Source organism: Triturus cristatus, chromosome 11 (assembly GCF_964204655.1).
Source record: "Triturus cristatus chromosome 11, aTriCri1.1, whole genome shotgun sequence".
Taxonomy (NCBI): Eukaryota; Metazoa; Chordata; class Amphibia; order Caudata; family Salamandridae; genus Triturus; species Triturus cristatus.
This window is the reverse complement of record NC_140594.1, coordinates 671,008,215-671,030,323: the sequence shown is the minus strand read 5'-3', so window position 1 is coordinate 671,030,323 and position 22,109 is coordinate 671,008,215. Positions and strand designations below refer to the sequence as shown.

The window sequence follows — 22,109 nt, the reverse complement described above, 5'->3', positions numbered from 1 at the left end:
TCATCTTATATCACACTTTTTGGTGCATAATTTATACCATCTACTATATCTTTTCATTTTCAATCGTGCTCTCAAGACTATGTTCTATATAATACTGCGTCCACCTACCCTTTTCACAGGCATTACATTTTGCGATTGGGGGTGGAGGGTCAGGGGGTGTTTCTGCCAAGTGAGCCCGGAGTCACAGTCACAAACGTCCTCTTCTTCCTGAATAAAAGTAAGATTATGCTGCATACTTGTTCATATTTTAAGTAGTTCGCACAGACACACATTTTAAAAACAATAAAGTTCCTAATACCCACCTTCTCTGAACAGTTAGCTTGCTGCCCCATCCACCTCCTCCCTATTCTCTGTTGTCTGAATCCATGGACTAGCCTCCTCCCTCCTGCCATGCATGGTCTGATGTACTGCCACTGCCCTCCATTTAGCATGATGTACCAGTCCACTCCTCCTGCCCTCCATTGCCCAATTCTATGGCCCATCATTGACCTCCTGCTTAGCCTCTGTGCTTAGCTTGCTGCCCCTATTCTCCTTCCCCCTGCCCTCCGATGTCTTTGTGCATGCCCCTGCTCCATCCTTTTTGCCCACCATGTTCCATGGACCTGCCACTCCTATCTACTCTGAGTGTTCTGTTGAGCTGCCACTCCCCTCCCACCTGCCTAGCATTGTCAGATGACTGTAACCTGTCCCTGCCACCTCCACCCTGCCTGTCCACATGCCATGCCCCTATCCCCTTCCTCCTGTCCTCCATGGTCCATTTTACTGCCACACCCTTCTGCCCTCCCTGGTCTGTTGTGCTGCAACTGCTCCTCCTGCCTGGCGGTCTGTTGTGAGGCCCCTTCCCCTGAACACTCATGTCTGTGCCCAGGTCCTGACCCTCCCTTCTATCCTCCATGGTCCTTTGTGCATGCCCCTGCACCCTCCTTCTTGCCCATCATAGCCATTGTGCTGCCACTAACCCTCCCGCTTGCCATGCTTGGTGTTCTGTGCTGCCATGGCCCCTCCCACCTTCCCTGTGTAGTCAGCTAGCTGCCCCTGACCCCCTCCCACCTTCCCTCCATGGTCTGTGTGCATGCCATCATAGTCTCATAGTTGCTCTCCATGGTGTGTCTTGTTTCTAGTGCCCATCCTTCCTGACCTCCATGGTCATCTTGCTGCTCCTGCCCTGCCCCCTTGCCCCCAGCCCTCTGTTTCCATGTGCAGGCCCCTATTCCCTCCCTCCTGCCTTGTCTGTTCCATTGTAATGCCCCTGATCTGTCCCTCCTGCCCTTTATGGTCTGTTATGCTGCAGCTTTTTCTCCTGTCTGTCCATTATGGTCAGCTAGCTACCATTTCCTCTTTCCCCTCTGTTCTCTGTTGTCCATGTGCACGGTCCTGTCCCCTCCCTATTGCTTTCTATGGATTGTTGTGCTGCACTCCCGTTCCGCATGCCCTGTGTGGTGTATTGTGCTGCTGCAAACCCTGATGCCTGCCCTGTAGGGTCAGTTTGGTGCACCTCTCCATGTCCCTCCTGTCCTCTGTTATCCGAGTCCATGTCCCTACCCCAATTCCTCCTGCCTACCATGATCCATTGTACCATACTTGCGAACATTTTGAACTTGGTAAGAGGGAGATTTTGAAAAAAAACTGGGGTATTGATTTTCCCCTTTGAGTTACATTGAAAAAGAGGAGATTGTAGACAGGAGACAGATCAAATAAAGCGCATTTGAGCTTAAAAATATTGGACGTTTCCTGTCTGAAACAGGTCTGTTGGCATGTATGGTTGTACTACCACTGCCTCTTCCTTCTGCCCGCAATGGTCTATTATATTGCCACAGCCTCTCTTGCCAGTCCTGTATTGTTGGTTTGTTGCCCCTGCCCCCCTTTCCACTGCCCTCCATAGTCTGTTGTGCTGCCACTGCCCTTCCTGCCTGCCCAGTGTGGTCAAATTGTTGCCCCTGCACTCTCCTACCTGCCTTCAATTTTCAGAGTCCGTGCCCCTGGCCTCTGCCTCTCACTGGAACCAATGAACAATTAGATTGCTAACATTCTATATTTATTACAAAAGTGTGGAACGCCTGACGTCATCTTGATGTAATCAAAACTGTAATACCTAGAGCATTTCCTTTAGAAATTACATATATGAGAGGGTCTTATTTGCATCAAAATTATGGTTAGTGCTCTAAAAAACTAAAATGAGGACATATTTTCTGAGTTTTCAAATAGCGACAAAGAACTTTTAAATTATTTGCAATCTTTATGTTTTTTTTATCCAGTTGACCACTTGATTAAATGTTGCACTTAGGGGAGAGGAGTGGTGTTACTTCTAGAGCTGCAGACTTTGAAACTGGGGAACCAGGTTGGAGTTTCTGCTTCAGCGCAACATTCTGTGATTGTGGTCAAATCACTTAATCTCCCCATGTCTACAACCAAAATGAATTTGATCTTGTGTGATGTAACCAATGCTCATGTAAAGCACTCCAATACCTGACAAGTCTGCACTATATAAAACTGCAAATACACAAACAATAAGTGTTTTGCACACTTCTGTCATTGGGCTACATGTGGGCTACATCTGAGTGATATTTGTGCTGCATTTGGGCTCTTTTGTCTCTGGTGGCCATCTTGGGAGATTTATTTGTTATGAAGTTTCCTAATTTCCTCATTTACTGCAGTCTCCTCAGTAGGAAATGCTTTCAGTTTTTTACTTTGATTCCATCAAGAAGGTATTCAGATATGTCACACATTTGCCATAAATTCTGAATGTTAGCACTCTAGTTGCTCATTAGATCACTGTAGTAAAGCTACTGCTCACCATGGAAGTCTGCTGCTGGTATTAAAAGTGCATGTTTCAGTCTGCATATCAGAATTTTTTAATGAAATAGAAGAGGATTTGAGAAGTCACTCAAAATGTGCCCTAATTTTTCTTTCTTCAGCACTAATCATAATTTCTATGGCAAAATGGACCCCCTCATTGTGTTCCTTTTTAAATTAAATGTTTTAAGTGTTACCAGTTTATTCCAATCAAGATGGCTTCAGGTGTGCCATACTTTTGTCATAAGTAAGACAGTAAGCGCTCTAGTTGTTCGTCAGAACACTCTGGGACATTCTGTCATTGGGCTATACTTGGGCTACATCTGGGTGATATTTGGGCTACATTTGGGCTCTTTTGTCTCTTGTGGCCATCTTGGGAGATTTATTTGTTACTGCCTTAGCGGAAGAGCTGCCACTGGGAACAAGCACTGATTGGCAGAAGGAGAATTTGGCTAATGTTCACATTGGTTGTTGTGGGATGCCTGGCATCACCAAAGGAATCAGAGTGACTGTTCACCGTTTGGTTACTGGATTTCTTGCAGCTAATCTGCACCAATACAAAGATTCACAGTTTTTAGGCCGGATTCCTCCAGAAATTAGCTGTACTTTTAATTTGGAGCAGCCTTCTGAAGTAAAAGAAACTGCCCCTGTATTTGTATATAAACTGGCACTGTTAGCCAAGTGTTCAAGTTCATCTTTCTACTGCAAGGAGATTTTTTACTCCAGTATAGAGGAAAGGATGGCCCAGGAACAGCCCGTTTGGCGGCTTCTCCTTCAGGACTACGGGCCATACTCCAGTACTGCGAACATAAGGCCTGCAGAGCGTGAATCTGAGGGAATGGAGGTAGTCTGCCTGATGAGTTGAGAACTTCCCTGGATTCACCTGAAGGATCATGGAGTCCCAGTTTGAGCAAACACTGTTTCAAGGACAGCTGCCTAAAGACAAAGTCTACCAGAGACCAGAGTGTTGCTACGCTCCCCAGCCTGACCTCAGAGCTCTTTGAGAGAGAGAGGTAACTCCATCTTGTGGAACTCTGTTCATAGGGTGCAAGATAGAGATAGACAACCCACTAAAGGGTCAATTCTTGTTCATGCCATATGTCTGGATGTAGCTATCCTAAGGTCCTCAATCCCTCATGACGCGTTTTCTTTCAGCTCTTGCCTAGCCTGTCTCCTGCTCAAGAAGGCCTGTTGAATTTTGTATACCCTCTATTGCATAAAGGGGAAGGACTTCAGCACCTCTGCACATTAATGTTTTCCAGGGGGAGCAGAATGGAGCACTGAAGCAACACACACCAGCTCTGGCGGCTCTCAACATTTTGAACAGGTACAGCACTGAGGCTAGGATTAAAAAAGCGCCTAATGCAAGTGCATTAAAACCACTCTTTAAGAGGTTGGTACCTATGTTTCTTTCTAGAACATAACTTAGGCTGAGTCTGGGCTGCTTCATATAATAATTCCCTAAAAGCGAAAGGCTACTTTTCAAACCATGGAAAACGAATGCATCAACACACATGCCATTATTTTGCTAATGGTCCCCTACTTTCGTTTTTCTCCATTTTACCAACTAACTATCCATGGTAAAGCTTGAAAGCATCACTGCATTGATTTAAGTCTACAAACCGGACTAGGATTTTCGTTTCAGACCTTATCAGCAGGGCATCAAAGTTCAAAAGTATTTTATGGATTTGGACCTCAAACAAGATCAACAATTATAAAACAATTAAACAATGAAACAGTTTCTAGGTGAAAGATTATAAAACTTTAGGACATACAGAATCATTCTCCAGAATCATATGTAGACTAATTAGTTAATCGGTTTCCAATTCTAAAATGATCAAACCATTTCACTTCACATTGAGGTCCTGATTACAACTTTGAAGGGGTGGGAGCGGGGCGCCACGCAACCTCCCCGCTCCCACAACACCAAAGCCGCCTGCCCGCCAGATTAGGAGTTTTCTCATGGTCTGATGGGTGAGCGGTGATGCAGTCCCAAGGCGGTGCCTATAAGAAAGGCACTGCGATGGGAGTGTCAAAGGCCGTTTCTACACGGTGTGGACTGTGCAGTCCTTGCTGTGCATGAAAGGGGGTGCATGCACACAGGGGAGCACAACAAGTGCCCCCCTACATGCATCCCTAGTCACAGGAGCAATAGAAGGCCCTTTAGGGCCATCTTTGTTTCCACACAGCCAGCATTTTCACTGTGGGCTTACAGCCATGAAAAGGCTGGTGGTGGGGAAACTTTTAATATGCTTGGCGGTGCTGTAGTGTCACTGCCAAGCATATTGCTTTCCTAGACTGCGGCACCACTGTCAGGGATCGCAGATCCCTATCGGTTTCAATGGTTCTCTGATGATCTGACCACCGTGCTGGTAATACGCCGGTCGGACCTCTGGTACGGCGGTCACCAACCGCCTCTGCACCTCCACCACAAGTTTGGTGGTCCTATGGACTTCCAAACTCGTAATTTTCTAAGGGGCAAAACATTGGTTTTAGAGATGTTGATTGTTTTTTGTAAGCCTTCGCTTAATCATGTAGAGGCTTTAAACTGGTTGGAGGCCAATTGAGGTGAGATCAAATAGCACCACGTCATCTGCCAACAATAGGTCATGCAAACTACAAGATGCTATTTGCTGAGAAAATTCTCGACATTGGCTTGTTGGGTATATAGATCATATAGATACAGGGAAACAGTAATGGAGCTAACAGACACCCCAGTGTTAAGTCATGCAGGGTGTATATTATAGGTGTAAGGCCCACATTTCATTGTCAAAACCTTACACCATGTGGAGGAGTGTAGTGTAATGACCAAATCGAGGAGTCTCACGGGAATGCCCAATATCTGTAATTTTCTACATAGGACTCATCTGTCGACTTTATCAAATGCTGTTGAAAAATCTATAAAGACAGTATACAGGGTTTGCAATTTTATAACTACATACTTAGCGATCAGGGTCTGGACAATTGCGGTGCTATCTGTTACAGCGTGTTTGAGTCTGAAACCAGGTTATTTATGGGGGACTATCCCTTTTGAAAAGTGCAGTCCTGTAATAGCTCCAAGATGCTAAGTTGATTTTGCCAAATTGTGGAACACTGCTTTGTTTACTCCAGCATGATTTTCAAAAATGATCATTCAATATTCAAACTTGTGATAGGGAACATAGGGAACAGAAAAAAACAGCCATCGTTGAGTGTCTGCGTCTGTGTAAGGGAGAGTATAAAAGTGAAAGTGCGTGTGAGAAACAGGAACTGATAAAGAGAATGAAATGAACAAGAGAAAGCTGTGTAAGTAATGATGCATGTGTGGGAAGGACAAATAGACATGTAGGAAAGACAAACAAGCATTTGCAATGCAATCGGTCTCGCCTTTGGGGTCTAAGTATTTAGCCATGCAGCAAACTGTTGCACTTTCAGTTGAAGTGTACGGCTGCAATCCAGTGCTAGAATACACTACTATTGTCTGTAAGAGTAGTTGACGTGCTTCGGGCATGTTTGAGTCATATGCGGAGTGCGTGATTAGTAGTTTATTGTCACTTTATATAGCGTGAACATAACCTGCCGGTATTAAAGTGCTTTATATAACAAGCACATTTTCTACATGAAAGCATACTTTTTTCTTTTTGTGGTACAGACATGGTCTGACGGCGACACAAGAGACAAAGTAAACACACCGAATGAAACACAGATAGACAAGAGCCAAACAAAAAGAGAGGAAAAAGGCACCCAAGGGCTGGGAAAACAAAGAGGGAATCATGATGAACTGAAAGGCAATATGTAAGCCAAACGCACCTAAAAAGTTACTGAGAGATGGAGAAGAGAATGATCTAAGTTGGCCAATAGCAAGAAGGGCAGCAAAAGAAAGAAACTGGGGATTAAAGAAGGCATAGGAATGAGGGCAGAGGCGAGCGGATCGAATAAATGAAATATACATAGACACGTGTGCAGACTGAAAGAAACCTGCCCCACCGCATCAATGCACCCAGACAGTGTGACTGCAACTTTGGGGTAAACTAGCTTCTGGTGTCCGTCGGACTGTGCAAAGCCATTAAATAACTAAAATTAAATCAGAGCATTGGATTGAAACAAAAGAAACAAAACACTCTGTGTGAAAGAACCCCCAGACGGCAAAGTCTACAATATCCTGGAAGGTACGAGCAGCTCTGCCGAGCCAGTGAGGCTCCGCGAAGGCGGGGATCGGGTTCCACTGTCACCCCGGGGCAATTACGGGCACCTCTGAGCTGCCCTCCACGCCCTGCCCGACCGTTTCCAGCCACTGGAACAACAGATCCTTTCTGTACAAAGTCCCCAGCCACTGCCCCTTCTGTGTCCGGCTTCACGTTGTCAGCATGGAGTTAGAGGGCATAAAACAGAAAGAAAGAACACAAGTGCCATGGGGCAGGAGAAACCCGCCTTAGAGCAGAAGAAAAAAGACAGGAAACAAAGAACAGATTTACAGAGCGTATTACAGAGAGGGCGAGGCAAAGAAGAAAAGAGTGAATGAACAGATTTTCCATGGAGAAGAGGAGATTACAAAAAAGGACAGGAGTGCCATGGAGAAGAGGAGAGGGCAAGAGAAAATAAAACGAATTGCCTTGGAGAAGGAGGGGAAGGAAAACAAACAGAAGAACTGTCATTGAGTGGGAAGAGAAAGAACCAATTCCAAAGGGGCCGGGGAGCAGGAGGCGCAGCCTCGGTGTTTCCAGAGAGTTATTTGGATCAACGAGACACCTGAGAAGTAACAGAGCAGCGCCTCGAAGCCCGCTGTCACTCACCCAGCAGCAGCAGCTTGAGCTTGCGGCGGGCGTTCTGCTTGTCCTTCTTTATCCGCCGCTCGATCTCTGTGTTGATCCTGTGCTGCTCCTTCTCCTCCGCCAAAAGACAGCAGCCCGTCATCCTGCCCGACCACAGCAAATAGTGTGCCAACGTGGGGCCAGCACCTGGCTCCTTCCCCCTCCTCCGACCAAAAACAGGTACTGCACACTTAAAACCAAATCCCGCAGTCCCTTCCCAAAATAAGCACGGTCCCGAAAGTGAAAGAGGACCACACTGCAGCCGGAGCATGGGGATCTCTTGTCTTTATGGGGCCATGTGTTTCTATTTAGAAACACATGGCCCCATAAAGATAGATAACTGCTTTGCTACAGCAGCAAAGCAGGCGACCCAGTCCGGCTCGGAGGCCAAAGGGCGTTACCCAAATACCCTCATTTTCAATGGTAGGCCACCGTTTAGCATAAACGGTGACGCCAGCCAATGGAAATGAGGGGCGGGGCTTCAAGGCTTCAACTGAAACTCCTCGTTAACAATAAATCTCGCCGAGGCGAGTAGCGCTTTGCGCTGCAACGCCATGCGAGACCTAGAAAGGGGGTTGTGAGGGTAAAGGACTTGTAAGAGGGAGTGAAATGCGTGCATGTGTTTGTGAGGGAAGCATTTTATTGAGAGGTGAGGGTGTGAAAGTGGGTGTGAGTGAAAATGAGATGTTAGGAGGAGTGTGTGCGACAGGAAACAGGGCCTTTGTGAGAATGGTGAGAAAAGATTAGACTAGAAGATAAGTGAAAGGATGGTGTGAGAAAGGAATGTGTGAGATACTATAGTGAGATGACTGTCAGAAAGAGTAGTCTGTGTGCTGCAGGGAGGGAAGTGAGAAGGATAGAGGGAGCAAAGTATCAGGATGGACAGAAATGGGTGTGCAAATAAAAGTGTCAAAGAGGATGTGTGTGAGACAGAAAGAGACATGGAGGGTTGATAAGAGAAAGTATGAGGCTCATGCAAGAATTCTAGAGAGCATCTGTGGATAAGAGAAGACAGAGTGTGACACAAAAGAGCAGGGCCATTTTTTGGGGGAAGAGAATACTAGGTGGAGGCCTAAACTGCTACCATTAGTGGGTATCATATTTATAGTGAACAAATAGCAAATGTGGCACCCCTGCTCGAAGGTGTGGTGCAGGAAACATACTTTGAACGAGAATTGGCTTAAATTCTTGCGCTGGTCTTACATTATGCAAAGCGAGATATAAGTAGTAGAGTCAAGTAAGAAAGAGTTGATGCATGTGAGACATAGAGGGGGGAGAGAGTGTGAAAAATGAGAATAGTGTGACAGGCATGTATAATAGATTAAACTGGAATAGAAGAGGCTAATAGATAGAGAAAGGCGGGTGTGAGTGAAGAGAGTGAGGGCACTGAGTGTAAGAGAAAATGGCGAAAAGACAAATGTAGGTGGACCAAGAGTACATGACAAGAGACTGAGAAGAAATATAAATGTAAGCAAAAAGAGGTACACATGAACGAGATAGAGGGAAAGGGAATAAGAAATAGGGAAAATGTAGGAAAGGAGGGCATGGATTGGGGTAGAGACGGGATGAGATTGAGTGAGAGAAAGAAATATTGAATAGAGAGTGGGAAATTGTAGAGAAAGAAGGGGTAATGGTGGGCACAAGAACAAAAGAGAAGTATCGATGTGTGTTTTTTTTGTTTGTGCCATTTTGTCTTTAAATGGGCCATACAGGGCCATATGTTGCTCCCTCCATCCCCTATCACACTACCTCTAGAGAAGGCCACTATCTTTGTTGTAGCAAGGGCTCAGCCTTTGAGGTTGAAGGTTCATTAACAAGTGTACATGTAAATGGCAGCAGTTGCACCCAATGGAGTGACAGCAGCAAGACTGCAGGATATGATACCAGGAGTTACAGCAGTGACAGCAGGTCTCCGAGTGACAGCAACAGTACTTTAAGGATACTGACGTGGAATATAACTTTCGTGTGCATGGTGTCAGAACCGACATGTTCAGTAACTCATCTTCTATACATGCCTCTCAATGATTTAAGCACCCACTCCATAGATCTGTCTATAACTTCATGTCACTCATGCCTTAACTGTGCATGTTTTGTGTGCGATGAAAGCTTGTTGTACTAGTTTACACTTTACACCCAATCTGTTTTTGGGGAAATTAAAGACTGCACTTGCTGCCTTCTGTGAGAGAGGGACGCTTGCTTGTTACTGCCATGTGATACCTGTTCTGTGAGGAAGCATGGCTTGCTGTGATGAGGAATGCTTGCGCTGCTGCTGCCCTGGCTGTACATGTCCTCTGAAGGACTGAAGCTTACACCGTTTCCTCCCAAGATATGCCTGTCCTGGGAAGAAGGGTTGATTCCACTCTTATTGCCCCATCTTATAAAAAAACAAAGGACATATTGGATGGTATTGGAAAACATGCCCAATACATTGTAGACTGTTTCATGATATTTGATGTGCGATACGGAATTCTATAGTCCTGATAAAGGCGCCTGACTCCATAAGGGAAATAGCACTTGTAGCTTGCCTCACTTTATTTAGTCTGGTAGTAGAAAGACACCAGTCACAATTATTTTAGCTCACTTACACACACATGGAATATAACTCTAAGTGTATCAAAAGGAGAATATAAATGTCTACTTATGGACAGAACCAGTGAACAATCATACACTCATTTGCTTCCCAGTGCAAGAGGTGGAAACCACTGTTGAAACCACACTAGAAAGCCGAGGGTCCATCACCCTATGGGAGTACATGATTGTTTATGAATCCCATAGGAGGTTTTGCTGGTTCTTCCAGGACTGTTGTACATCTTCTCTGCTGAGCATAAAACAGACCTTTATTACTTCTCACTCCCTCTTTAGTATGTTAGCTGCCTGTTTTGCACCGGTTCTGTATGCGTGAGAGAACTGCGTGATGTTGCTACTAGTTTTGACACCTTTCTTTTGTTTATTATGTGTGTTAGGGAAGGTTTGTTGCTGCTTCCCAAGTTGTGCCTTTTTGTGTTGGGAATCTCTATAATAAACTTTGCACTGCAGAAAAGACAAAATGATTTTCATTGCCAATGCTTGTTTTCATGAATGACTTAAATGAAAGAGTAAACTCTCACAAAATATACAAGCAGAATTTGTGAATCAATCAGTTTCTGGAAAGAACTAGAGGAATTTGCAAAAATGTAAACCATGGCTGACAAGCGGCTTAATATCATGCATAACACATTAGGCCAGCTCTGGCACTGCAGTAACAGCTGTTAGCTTGCTACAATGTTGAACCCATAATGGCAGCCTAAAAATACAAACTACAACCCCACAATGCTACACACTGTTGGGGAAAAGCCAGGAATGGTGGATGGTATCACATGCCGGGCCACTGGAGTTATGCAGCAGTGGATGACAAAATTATGCAGCTAGGAAAGAGAAATTATGCAGCATAATCTGCAGCAGTATTATTTCTTTATTTTGTCATTTTAGTAACTATTACTAGCGTCTGGGCAAAGTTTTACACCTGAATACAGCTATCAGCAACTGTAAGGTGACTGGTTAAATTTAGAAACGGATCTGCCACTGCTCATTGTTCCGTGTTTCACTTTCTGTTTAATAGTGTTTGATCTGTTAGAGCTAAAAACAACATTTCATTATGGTGAACTATTTAGGTCTCGCCTAGCATCACAGCACATGCGCTGCCCGCTCTGCGAGATCTATTGTCATCAGGTTGCTTTGGAAGTGGGGTGGAAGCTCTGCCTCTGCTTTTCATTCAAGCGCGTCATACTTTGTGTGAAACGCTCGCATTTGATTAGCTGTGAGGCTTTTTGGCTCCCTCCCTGTCTCCTTTAGGCCCGCCCGTCCGGACTTGTACATGAGCACGCTCTCTGCTGACGAGCTGTGGCGCTGCCCCTCAGGCCCAGGCCGCCGTCAAGCAGGATCCCGAGTGGCTTATCTCGTGCTTGCAAACAGCCCGCCGCAACGCCCCTTAACGAGTCACCTTTGTTGCGTTGCTCGCGCTCGTTTGAGGTAACCATCAGCTTCCCCGATCCATGCGTGTTTTTGCTGCATTGTTTGCTGTAAGAAATTGCTGCAATTTGGCGCGATGCAGTCACTCCGCGTCGTGGAGCCAGCAGTCCTTGCCAAGCGTCGCCCTGCACAGCTACCTCCTGCCTCTCCATTAGCATGCACCCTCAATGTTGTCTGTTGCACCGCAAGCCCGGGCCGCCATCAAGCAGGATCCCAAGTGGCTTATCTCATGCTCGCAAACAGCCCGTCGCTATAAATGAACATATGCTGCGCGCAAAGAGGTTGTTTTACGTTTTCGGGACATAGCAGGTTTACGTGCACTAATCCAGCCATTGCTCTCTGGTTCTCCCTGCATGACATTTGGCAGCAGAATGCACACCATTCAGCGTGTTTACTGGGGTGAATCTCCGACTAAAAGTGCTATTTTTCACGTATGTTCGTGGTCTTTTAGAAAACGGAGTGATGCCTGTAATTGTTCAGACGCAATGATCAATCATCAGATATTTTGGAAAGCCTGGCTTACTTATGCTTTTTGGAGCATCCTTGTTGTTTTAATCCATGGTGACATTTATACAATATGCAGAATTCGAATTTTAAAGAAGTGTGATATTAAAATGCCACTCATCGCATGCGCATAATGTTTGCAGGTGCGGTTACCATGGCAACACCAACAACATGCTCAAAGTCAACCAGAAGTCGCATTCCAGGTCTCGAGCTCCAAGTGATATTATTTATTTGGGAGGGGGCAATCCATTGTTTTGCTGGATGCTGCAGATCGGGGTTCATCTCTAAGGCAGGGTCCAGTCAGAGGGACTCCCACAAAACCCCTGCATTGGGTGCAGTTCGGGGGTCACTGGCGAGGTTTAATCTGTGTGTTTATAAACTGGTGCTAGAGTCCAATCAAAGCATTCTGCCCCCTGCCTACCTAAAGGTTCACACTGAGGACCAACCACAGGCCGTGCCCTGCTCGCGCGCTCAGTCAGCCTTCACCAACATGGCGCTGCTCGTTTCACCTCACATGTTCGCGGACATTCTAACAACCTTGGCTCGGAAACTGCCAGGGGCATGTGAGCAAAATGCTAAATTAGGGCACCTATTTCTCAGATACAAAGCTCTGCATGTGAAACAACATTGGTATGAATTTAAAGCAGTGGACTTCAAGTTTCAAGTATTTTCACACAAGGGGAGGCCCCATTTGAAAATATGTTTTTACAATCATTCTAGAAAATGGTCTAACTTATATTTTGAAACATTACAGTTATGTTCTGTTATTCCCTTTAAAAATGCAGTTAAATACATGATTGCCAACATGCTATGGGCAGTCCGGTCTTACTAAAGTGTAAAACAATCCACAATGTGATTCTTTATCCGAAATGAGGGGGGTTGAGAGTTAAGGATTCTTTGGACCCACTCTCCTTGACACCTACTTGGCTATGAGTGACAAAACATGTTTCGCCTACTTCAGTTACGCATGTTATTTCCCAAACACGACTGCTTCATCGTGAAATGTGCATGGGTTTATGCTGAGAACCCGGTATATTATTCATTCATTTATTTAAATTGTTTTATTTTGGAGTTTTGAATAGCGCAACTCGTCATTTCGACCACTTCTGACAAGCATTTGCAATGCAATAGGTCTCGCATTTTAGAAATTTTGACCTATTGCAAATGACAGTGCCTTTTATTATTGCAGGTTTTTTAAACACATAAATAAAAGGCATTGTTATTTACAATGCCAATAGCTCAAAATATCGCAATTGGGAGACCTATTGCATTGCAAATGCTTGTTCATTTATGCAGAAGATGGTGCATTGTGTGGAAAATGGGGGAAATCCATGATTTTGTGGGAAAAACTGCAGCCACAGAAACACATAATTCCTGCGGCCCAGATTATATGTCACACTTCCAATTGGCTTACTTCTGAAATTAAAATAATATTGAGTTCCTGACTTTCTGTCTTGTGTTTTTTGTAGGAAATCAAGGGTTAAACAGGTCACTGGACGAGCGGGTAGAGATAGTTTCCCAAATGCAGATTTCAACATCTGACTCCTAATGCGCCAACATTAGCACTCCTTTGATAAACAAATGTGGGGTATATTCTCAAGGATCTATCGCCGAGTTATCGACACTTTAGCGCAGCCAAAGTCATGATAAATTTATCGCCCCATTCAAAAGCTGGTGCTAACAGCCGATCTCACCAGTTTTCCGGAGATAGCATCCTCAAAAAGACATCGCCACGGATGACCCCGGCAACCATCGCTAATGAGATGCAGAGTAGGCATTTCCGAGCAAAAAGCCGCGACAACACCACTCTGCAACATTCTCAACAACCAGCCAGATCGGCGATAAGATCCCAAAACAGGCAATAAGGTGCGTTAGCAGCAGGAAACTAACACCAGCTCTGACCTGGTGTAAAGTCGGACAACAACCGGCAGCAGCCAAGGGAGCACAGTCCATAGCCAAACATGAAGAACAACAGATGCCCCCGAGCAACTGAACATGCAGCTCGGAGCCCCAATAGGGCAACAGCACCCACCACCACCCCCAGGACCCCACCACCCACCCCCCCCCTCCCTTTGGACAAAGAGAATGCACATTAACACCACGAAACCATGAACCAAACAAATCGTCTGAAGTTGCACAATCACAACACCTAACATACAGGTGCGGCCAGAAAAATGGAAATCATACATTCAAATCATATAATCCAAATAAAAACTTTATTACAGATTAAACCTCAAACAACAATCTTGAAGAGACACAAGGGGTCTTCTCTGGGCATTCTGTAAGTCACAGCCAGCAAGACAGAAATACAGATAAGAAGGTGTGTCATGAGCCCATCAAAGTACAGAGAGAGAGAGAGCGAAAGAGAGAGAGAGAGAGAGAGAGAGAGAGAGAGAGAGAGAGGGGGGGGGGAGAGGGGGAGAAAGAAAGAGAGAAAGAAAGAGAGGGAGAGAGAAAGAGAGCGAGAGAGCGGGAGAGCGAAAGAGAGGGAGAGAGAAAGAGAGAGAGTGAAAGAGAGGGAGAGAGAGAAAGAGAGAGAAAGAGAGAGAGAGAGAGAGAGAGAGAGAAAGAGAGGGAGAGAGAAAGAGAGGGAGAGAGAGTGCCAACACTGCAGACCCAGGCCTCACTGCTCACCTGCAGCCACCAGTGTGTCTCCAACCACGTGCCGGTACACACTGCAGTCCCCCAGGTCCCTCATCTGAAACAGTTTCCTGAGACATGAATGGCAGAGTCCATACAGTAGCACACGCCATCCGCGCTTGCCGGCCCCTGCGCACACACGCTGCAGTACCCCAACCCCTCCCGCCGCCCAGCAGAGATTGCCCGCCCCTGCGCAACCAGGCCTCCCTCCTCACCTTCCGCTACCGACATGTCTCCAAGAGGACCCACCACGTGCCGCTGGGAGCCCAAAGCCCGGGGCCCGTGACCATGGCACCCTCCACATCATGCAGCCCCGCACTGCGGGCCACCAGGTCACACACTTGATTCTGGGTCTTGATTTCGCTATGGCAGAGAACATATCAGTGCACCCGGTCTCATCGCAGGCTGCACACCCGCCTAGCACTAGAGGTGCCACTAACTCTGTGAACTGTGAGGCGACGCCACGTGTCGGTAGGCCCGCACTGCCTGCTGGCTCAGACCTACACTGCGGTCCAGCAGGGCTCACACTAATGCGACCATTCTGGACCGCCTGGATGGCGCATCATCGCAAGCTGCACAACCGCTCTGCACTTTAGGTGCACCTACCACAGTGCACCCAAAGACACCGTCCCGTGGCGGTGTGCCTGTGCCACTAAGTCTGTGCACCGCAAGCCATGGACCCTTTATGATTGATTCCCATGGTGCGGAAGCCATCATGTCACCCCCGGCACCGGGAATGTGCTGTGTCCGGGCCCTAGGCCCTCAGGCAGAAATGATACCCACACGGAGAAACCCAGTTACAGAGTGGAAATGGCATCCAGCACGTGCACCAGGCCCTTTTAATTGGCAGGGTCACGTGTCCTGTGATGCCGGTGCTGAATGGGTGTGGTGTGGGTGTGAATGGGTGTGGTGTGGGTGTGAACCAGCCGTGAGGGAGTGTCTGTGGCATGCTGACAACTAGACCTGTGAGCAGCAGGGAAGACCTGAGACATGTAGCATTGTCCCCCCCCCCGTGAGCGTAAGCCGAGTGGGCTTGCCTGGCGTATGCCAGTCCAGCATAAGGGTGTGAACAATGACCCCGGGGCTCTGGGCGTGCTTCCGTTCTGGGCTGGACAAGGAAGTGACTAATGCGTGTGTCTCCGTTCTAGTGTCGACGCCACCCTGAACGCAATCAGCAATGTGTCACTCTGTGACCCAAGTCCCACAACATGAGCAACATGGACGTTAGGGGGAATCACTGACCCTACATTCATCCATATCTCCACACTTGCAAGATCATAGAAATGACACATTGGTGTGACAATGAATGTTTAATGTACATTCAATGGAGTGTCGTAGCTGGAGCAGTACCGGGCCCTGCAAACCCCACTTTACATTGATAGCCCGTGGAGGGCCAGCCAGTGTCCTTCAGGGAAGGATAAGTACATCAGAAGAGGAGGAGTTCAGTCCGCAGTCTGATAGCTGGGTCATTGGTGACCAAACAGAATATGGCAGTCCATGTCGAGGTCCAAGGTTAGTGTCGCAGAGTGCATCGGGGGACAGTGGAAGGTGATGATGCAGAGGGCAGAACCAAGCAGAAACAGGCCATATGGCGGAGATGAATGCTACCACTTCCTTCTGACCACGAGAGCAGATTCATCCGCATCTTCGTCCTCTGCTGTTTCAGGTGCCTCACATGTGGGTGGTGGTGTTCTGTCTCCAGCACTGTGTGGCAGTGACACCTCAGGGGCTGAAGGTGGAATGTGTGCCACACTGTGTGGCACTGACACATCAGGGGCCAGAGATGTGGATGGAGTGGTAGCAGCAGCATGCATCAGTGCCAGGCCTCGTGGCAGCAATGACATGAGGATGGTCTTTAAGACATTGGGGGACCCAGCTACCTCTCGCTGGTGTGCAGCCGTGGCAGCCGCCTTTTCCGCCCGCGTCCGCTCCCTGTCCTCCATGAGCCTCTGCATGAGTCCCGGGCGAGCTCGCTGGAGCCACTCTGACTGGACAGTCGGTCTTGTCTCTGAGTCAGGACTCTGGTGATGTCAGCCAAGGTTCATTGGAGGGCATGGAGTGGACTGTCGGTGTCCGTTAGGGACTGTGAATAGGCCCTGATGGGACTTAGACACCCATGTATGGCGTCTAGTTTGGCTGCCATGTGGTTGAACCCCACCTGCACCTGATCAGCCAGCTACTCCTGGCACACCAACAAACAGAGTTGGAAGGACATGTGTGTGTCGTGGGGGTCCTGGGAGGCAACCGTGGTGGTGGGTGCTGCCTGCAGGGGGTGGGTTCTCCTCATAGTAACTGGGCTGCCCTGCTCCTGGAAGTGGGCTGCGGATGCTGTCCACGAGCTGTTGGAGGGCGTCGGAGTCGAAGGTGTGGTGGTCCTTTTCGTCATCAGAGAAGAGAGGTTGGGACTGCTATGCAAGAGGTGTTGTTTCTCCCTCTGCAATGTGAAGGGGAGATGCAGTTTAACATTGTGTTCACATGTATGTTGAAGCATTGTACATGTTTACATTCAGACTGCATGACATTGTACATTGTGACTGTTTGTGGGGAGCGGCCTATTTGATGCTGGGCAGTGGACATTTCGACAACATCATGGATGTGTGTTTGTACTTGTACATTGTCAACTCACATTTCCCTGCGATGCCACATGTGATTGGCCAGTTCCTGCACACAAGCGGCACCAGTTGGTCCCTCTGTTCTGTTGTGTACGTGTTGCAGATTGAGCCACATCATTGTCAATGTTGATGTGCTCTGCATGTGATGTGTGTGTGCCGCATTTTGAGGGAGTCGCCCCTACAGTTCTGATTTGGCTGCCCCTTATCCCTTACATGCGGTGTGCCTCTGACTTCTGTGCTTATACAGTGCTGTGATGTTGCATACTTGGGTGCACTGGTCTTTTGGTGGGAGTTGGGGGTCTGGGGCATGGTTTGTCCGCAGATGTGCTATGCTTAATTGTGCATGTGTGCCATTGTGCCCATCTCCCCCGTCCCCCCAGTCCCTGGTCGTTACTCACCCTGTTGCTGTTGTGTCCGGTCATGTTGATCAGTGTCTGGTCCCCCAACTCCTGCCACCTTCTCCCCACTGATGACTGTGGACACCATTTCCTCCATCTCGTCCAGCTCCTCCTGTGGCGCTGGGCTCCCACCTCCAGTCTGCATTGCTGCCTTCCGGTTGTTTGCGAGTTTCTGCTTGGTTTTGCGCTTGACATCATTCCAGCGCCTCTTGACCTCTTACATTGTCCTCTTCAGCACTCCGACTGCATTCACCTTATCCACAATGGTCTGCCATATTCTATTTTTAGTTCCCAGTGACACAGTGGAAGTGATGAGCAGTAGTTGATGGTGTTCTATCACCTCCGTTATCAGGATCCTGTTTTCCTGCGGACTGAACCGCTTCTTCTTAATCTTCTTCTCCTTGCCCTTCCCTGGCCCGAGGTCCCAGGCTGGTCCTCCGGGGGGCTTGTGGGTTTCTGGTTGTCCTCTGCACTTGCTCCGGCTGACTCAATTGTGCTTCGCGGTTGTTTGGCTTTTGTATGTGTTGTTTTTCCAACTTTTGTAGTGCATTTTACCACGTGTCGCTTGGGGATTGCAGGCCTTTGGTTGTTTTTTGCTGATTTTTGTATCATGATGTGCGTCATCGCCGCTTTTTTCGAGTTGGTGTTTCGCATTTTTGCGGCATCTGGTTGGTTTTAACGCATTCATTTAACACGTTGTTGGTGGGTATATCGCATGGTGCCGCCGTGTTGAGAATACCACATTAACACGGTGTTATTTTCCCGTGATAGGCTGTGATGTGAAGAGTTGCGTTAAACTACTTTTGCGGTAGTTATCACACGTTCTTGAGAATATCCCCCTGTGTGTGCTTTAAAGATATTTACCCAAAAAATTGAGAGCAGCAGCTATCATGTCTGAAATTAAATTGGGTTGAGAAAAACATGTCCTGGCAATCCCTCCTCCTGAGCCCAACTTCATCTCAAAGGTTGGTGTGAATTAGGTGGAACGCCTGAAATGGGCCATCCATTGAACAAGTGCATTGAACACATGCTGCACGTGCTGCCCCGCGAGCGTCGCCAGTGTGGCATCAGTGAAGCTGGGTCAAATAGAGTCAGCGAGTCAACAATGCATTACGGCGAGCCAAGGCAGAGCCAAGCCATGGTAATGTTTGCCATGTAAATCAACAGGGGCGGCTCCTCCATGTGGGCGGAGGAGCGTCGCCACACTGCTTTCTCGCAGTGCGAGAAGCAGAAACATATAATGGTATTATGAATACCATTTTATGTTTCTGCTTCTCGCACTGCGAGAAAGCAGAAGGGTTTGGTTGGAGGTGGGCGGGTGGACGATCCTGCTGCAGGGCAGGGGAAGATTGGCTTGCCCACTGTTGTGGGTGCTGACTGTTTGGTTGGTCCCAGGGCCGACCAAACCAGTCATACGCACTCTCCCGTTTGCTCCATGTTGGCTGCATGCAGCCTGCATGAAGAAAACAGCCTCCCCATAGACCCATGTGTGGTCGGCATCCCAGCCAATCACAATGCTGCCATTGCAGCGTTGTGATTGACTTAGGGGAGGAGAGCGAGGCTGCCTGCTTCCTGAGACTCGTAGCAGAGAGAGAAGGAGACGCGACGCGGGACCTGAGGCGAAGGTAAGTTGTAAATAAAAATTTATTAACACCCCCTACCCACACGTGACCCCCCTCCCCGCACCCCCCCCCCCCCCACCCGCGAGTCGTGCCGGCCGTGACTGTAAATCATACAACAAACATCACATAAAATATGATAAAGTCGCTTTAAAATTTAAAAAAAGTGCTCTTCTTTAACATGTGGAAGCTTTGATATTATTACGCCACATGATAGCACTGTACTGAGAAGTACTTATCAAAAGTGATAGTTTTAAAACATGTACTTAAAACTCTTCCTGCCATTTCCCCAACCCTGGTGACACTGTCATTACTGAACTAAGAGGCAAGACAGTTGTCATGTGGACCATGTATGTGGCCCAGAATCTTATAGACAGAGCAACATTATAGTCTATTAAATCAAACACAATAGATATTCTAAACTCAATTATTTGAAGGTGCTTTCATATGCAATAGGGGAGAAAAATATTTGCACAAGATCACACAATTTGATTAAGTGTGGAAGCCGCACTTAATGAGATTTTCAGATTTCACTTTGTACAAATCAGCCTCTAAATGGGCATTCATTTGTCTCTCCTTTTTGCCTCAAATGTTAATGCTTTGTTTTTGCCACTTTGTGCATGAGGCGAAAGAAAGTGTGGCAGGCTCAAGCCACATGAAAGTTCGGCTTGTTATGGGTTTGAGATTCCAACAGGACCTTGAGCTGAGCCAGAGCTGGGCTTCAGGCTTGAGTATGGCTCAGGGACGTCTTTTGCGCTGGTGGTGTCTGGTGCGACAATCTTTTTGGCTCCCCCCATGACCTCCTTCTCCATGGATTGCGTCACTATAATCCTCCAACAGTGCCCCTCATTACTCCATAGCCCCTCTCTCACATGCATTTCAATTGCTTTACAATGTAGGGTGTCAGAGCCTTACATCACACACCTTACAAAGAGACAATAAATCATATGTGTGCAAATCAGTCTATAGGAAATGATACACAAGACAATAAGGAATACAAGGTTTAGCAAACATATATCACCCTTACTAGCAGGCAGTATATTTTATGAGTGTTTGGCCTGGAGAAGCACAAACTCTCGATTTAAAAGACATACCACAGAGATTGGAATTGGCTTTACCAATAAGAATGTATTTCTGCCTAAACTAACCCTTTTGAGCCATAAGGGAAATGAAAGACTGGGGAAAAACATACGGTTCCGACCCCATTCCTTGCAGTTTGCATGCAGCTCTTTGATGACAGTTCATAGCTAACTGTGCTATATTAGGATTGTAACTTATGAAGCACAAGTAACAAAAGGATCTCTGTGACAAAATTAAAAACCCACTGAGCTATCCACATAGAATACAGTTCTATGATGTGCATGACACACCTTCTGTGCTACATTATGATGAGTCAGAACTGCCACTACTAGACAAATCTCGCTCTCTCTCCAGCAGGAAATTTAATCACCAGTCTGCGACACATTTTGTCTCTTGCCTGAAGTCTGTTTTGGCACACAAGGAACTCTGCCAAGGGTGCATTTAAACCCACAAGTTATTTCTAAACACAGCGCTCCCAAGGTCATCACCAAGTGCAGCTGTACCAGTCGCACTACGGGAGAGCCAGCCCTGACTTGGCTTATTCTGTCAGTGGCTCACCGACCTCTAGAAAACTAAGGGTGGGTGAAAGGAGATTAGTCGCTGCGATGGGCAAGTTATGGGGCAACATCCCAACTGAAATGCATCTTATAAGGATATCCTCATACTCAATGTCCTGTTGAAGTGTTTTCAGTTACGCTGATTGCTGCATTTTATGTTGTTGCAATTTCCTCCACTGTCATCTCTCTTCAAAGCAATATGCTTTGAAAGTGATTTAAGTTGCAAAAGAGTATAATTTACTAGCAAAACCTGTTTTAGAGACAAACAGTGGCATTCCGAAGTAGGCGGGACGCTCATATTGTGCAAGCCAGGATGCTGCAGGTCATTGACAAAGGACAAGATCCTACTGCTAATTATATATGTGTTATAAGTGAGCTAAGCTTGCCCTTCCACAGAACATGATGGATCTGTTATATGTGAGAGAAGCTTGCCCCTCTGCTGACCATAATGTATTTGTTATGTATGAGAGAAGCTTTCCCTTTTGTTGACCATGATTTATCTGTTATATATGTGAGAGAATCTTGCCCTTCTGATGACCATGGCGTAACTGTTATATGTGAGAGAAGCTTTTCCTTCTGCTGACCATGTTGTATCTGTTCTTTATGTGAGATAAGCTTTCTCTTCCACAGACCATGATGTATCTGTTATATGTGAGCGAAGCTTGCCCTTCTGCTAACCATGTGATATATATTATATATGTGAGAGAAGCTTGCCCTTCTGATAACCATGATGTATATGTTATTTATGTGAGATAAGCTTTCCCTTCCACAGACCGTGATGTATCTGTTATATGTGAGAGAAGCTTTCCCTTCTGCTGACCATGATGTATCTGTTATATGTGAGAGAAGCTTGCCCTTCTGATAACCATAATGTATCTGTTATGTATGTGAGAGAAGATTGCCCTTCTGCTGACCATCATGCATCTTTTATTTTTGTGAGAGAAGCTTTCCCTTCCGCAGACCATGATATATCTGTTATTTATGACAGTGAAGCTTTACCTTCAGCTGACCATGATGCATATGTTATGTGTGAGAGAAACTTGCCCTTCTGCTGACCATGATATATGTCTCATTTAAGTGAGAGAAGCTTGCCCTCCTGCTGACCATG

General features: G+C 46.7%; 1 protein-coding gene across 6 annotated transcripts in view; it reads right to left on the bottom strand.

Moving 5' to 3' along the window:
• LOC146785298 (diacylglycerol O-acyltransferase 2-like) overlaps positions 1–22,109 on the bottom strand; it is a 296,079-nt gene that overhangs the window by 140,606 nt on the left and 133,364 nt on the right. For 2 of the 6 annotated variants that reach the window (XM_085634269.1, XM_085634272.1), the window contains exon 2: positions 109–207. The exons of the other annotated variants lie outside the window; for them this stretch is intronic. The gene's annotated coding sequence lies outside the window, so the exon portion shown is untranslated. The remainder of the gene's footprint in view (positions 1–108; positions 208–22,109) is intronic. 6 annotated transcript variants of the gene reach the window in all.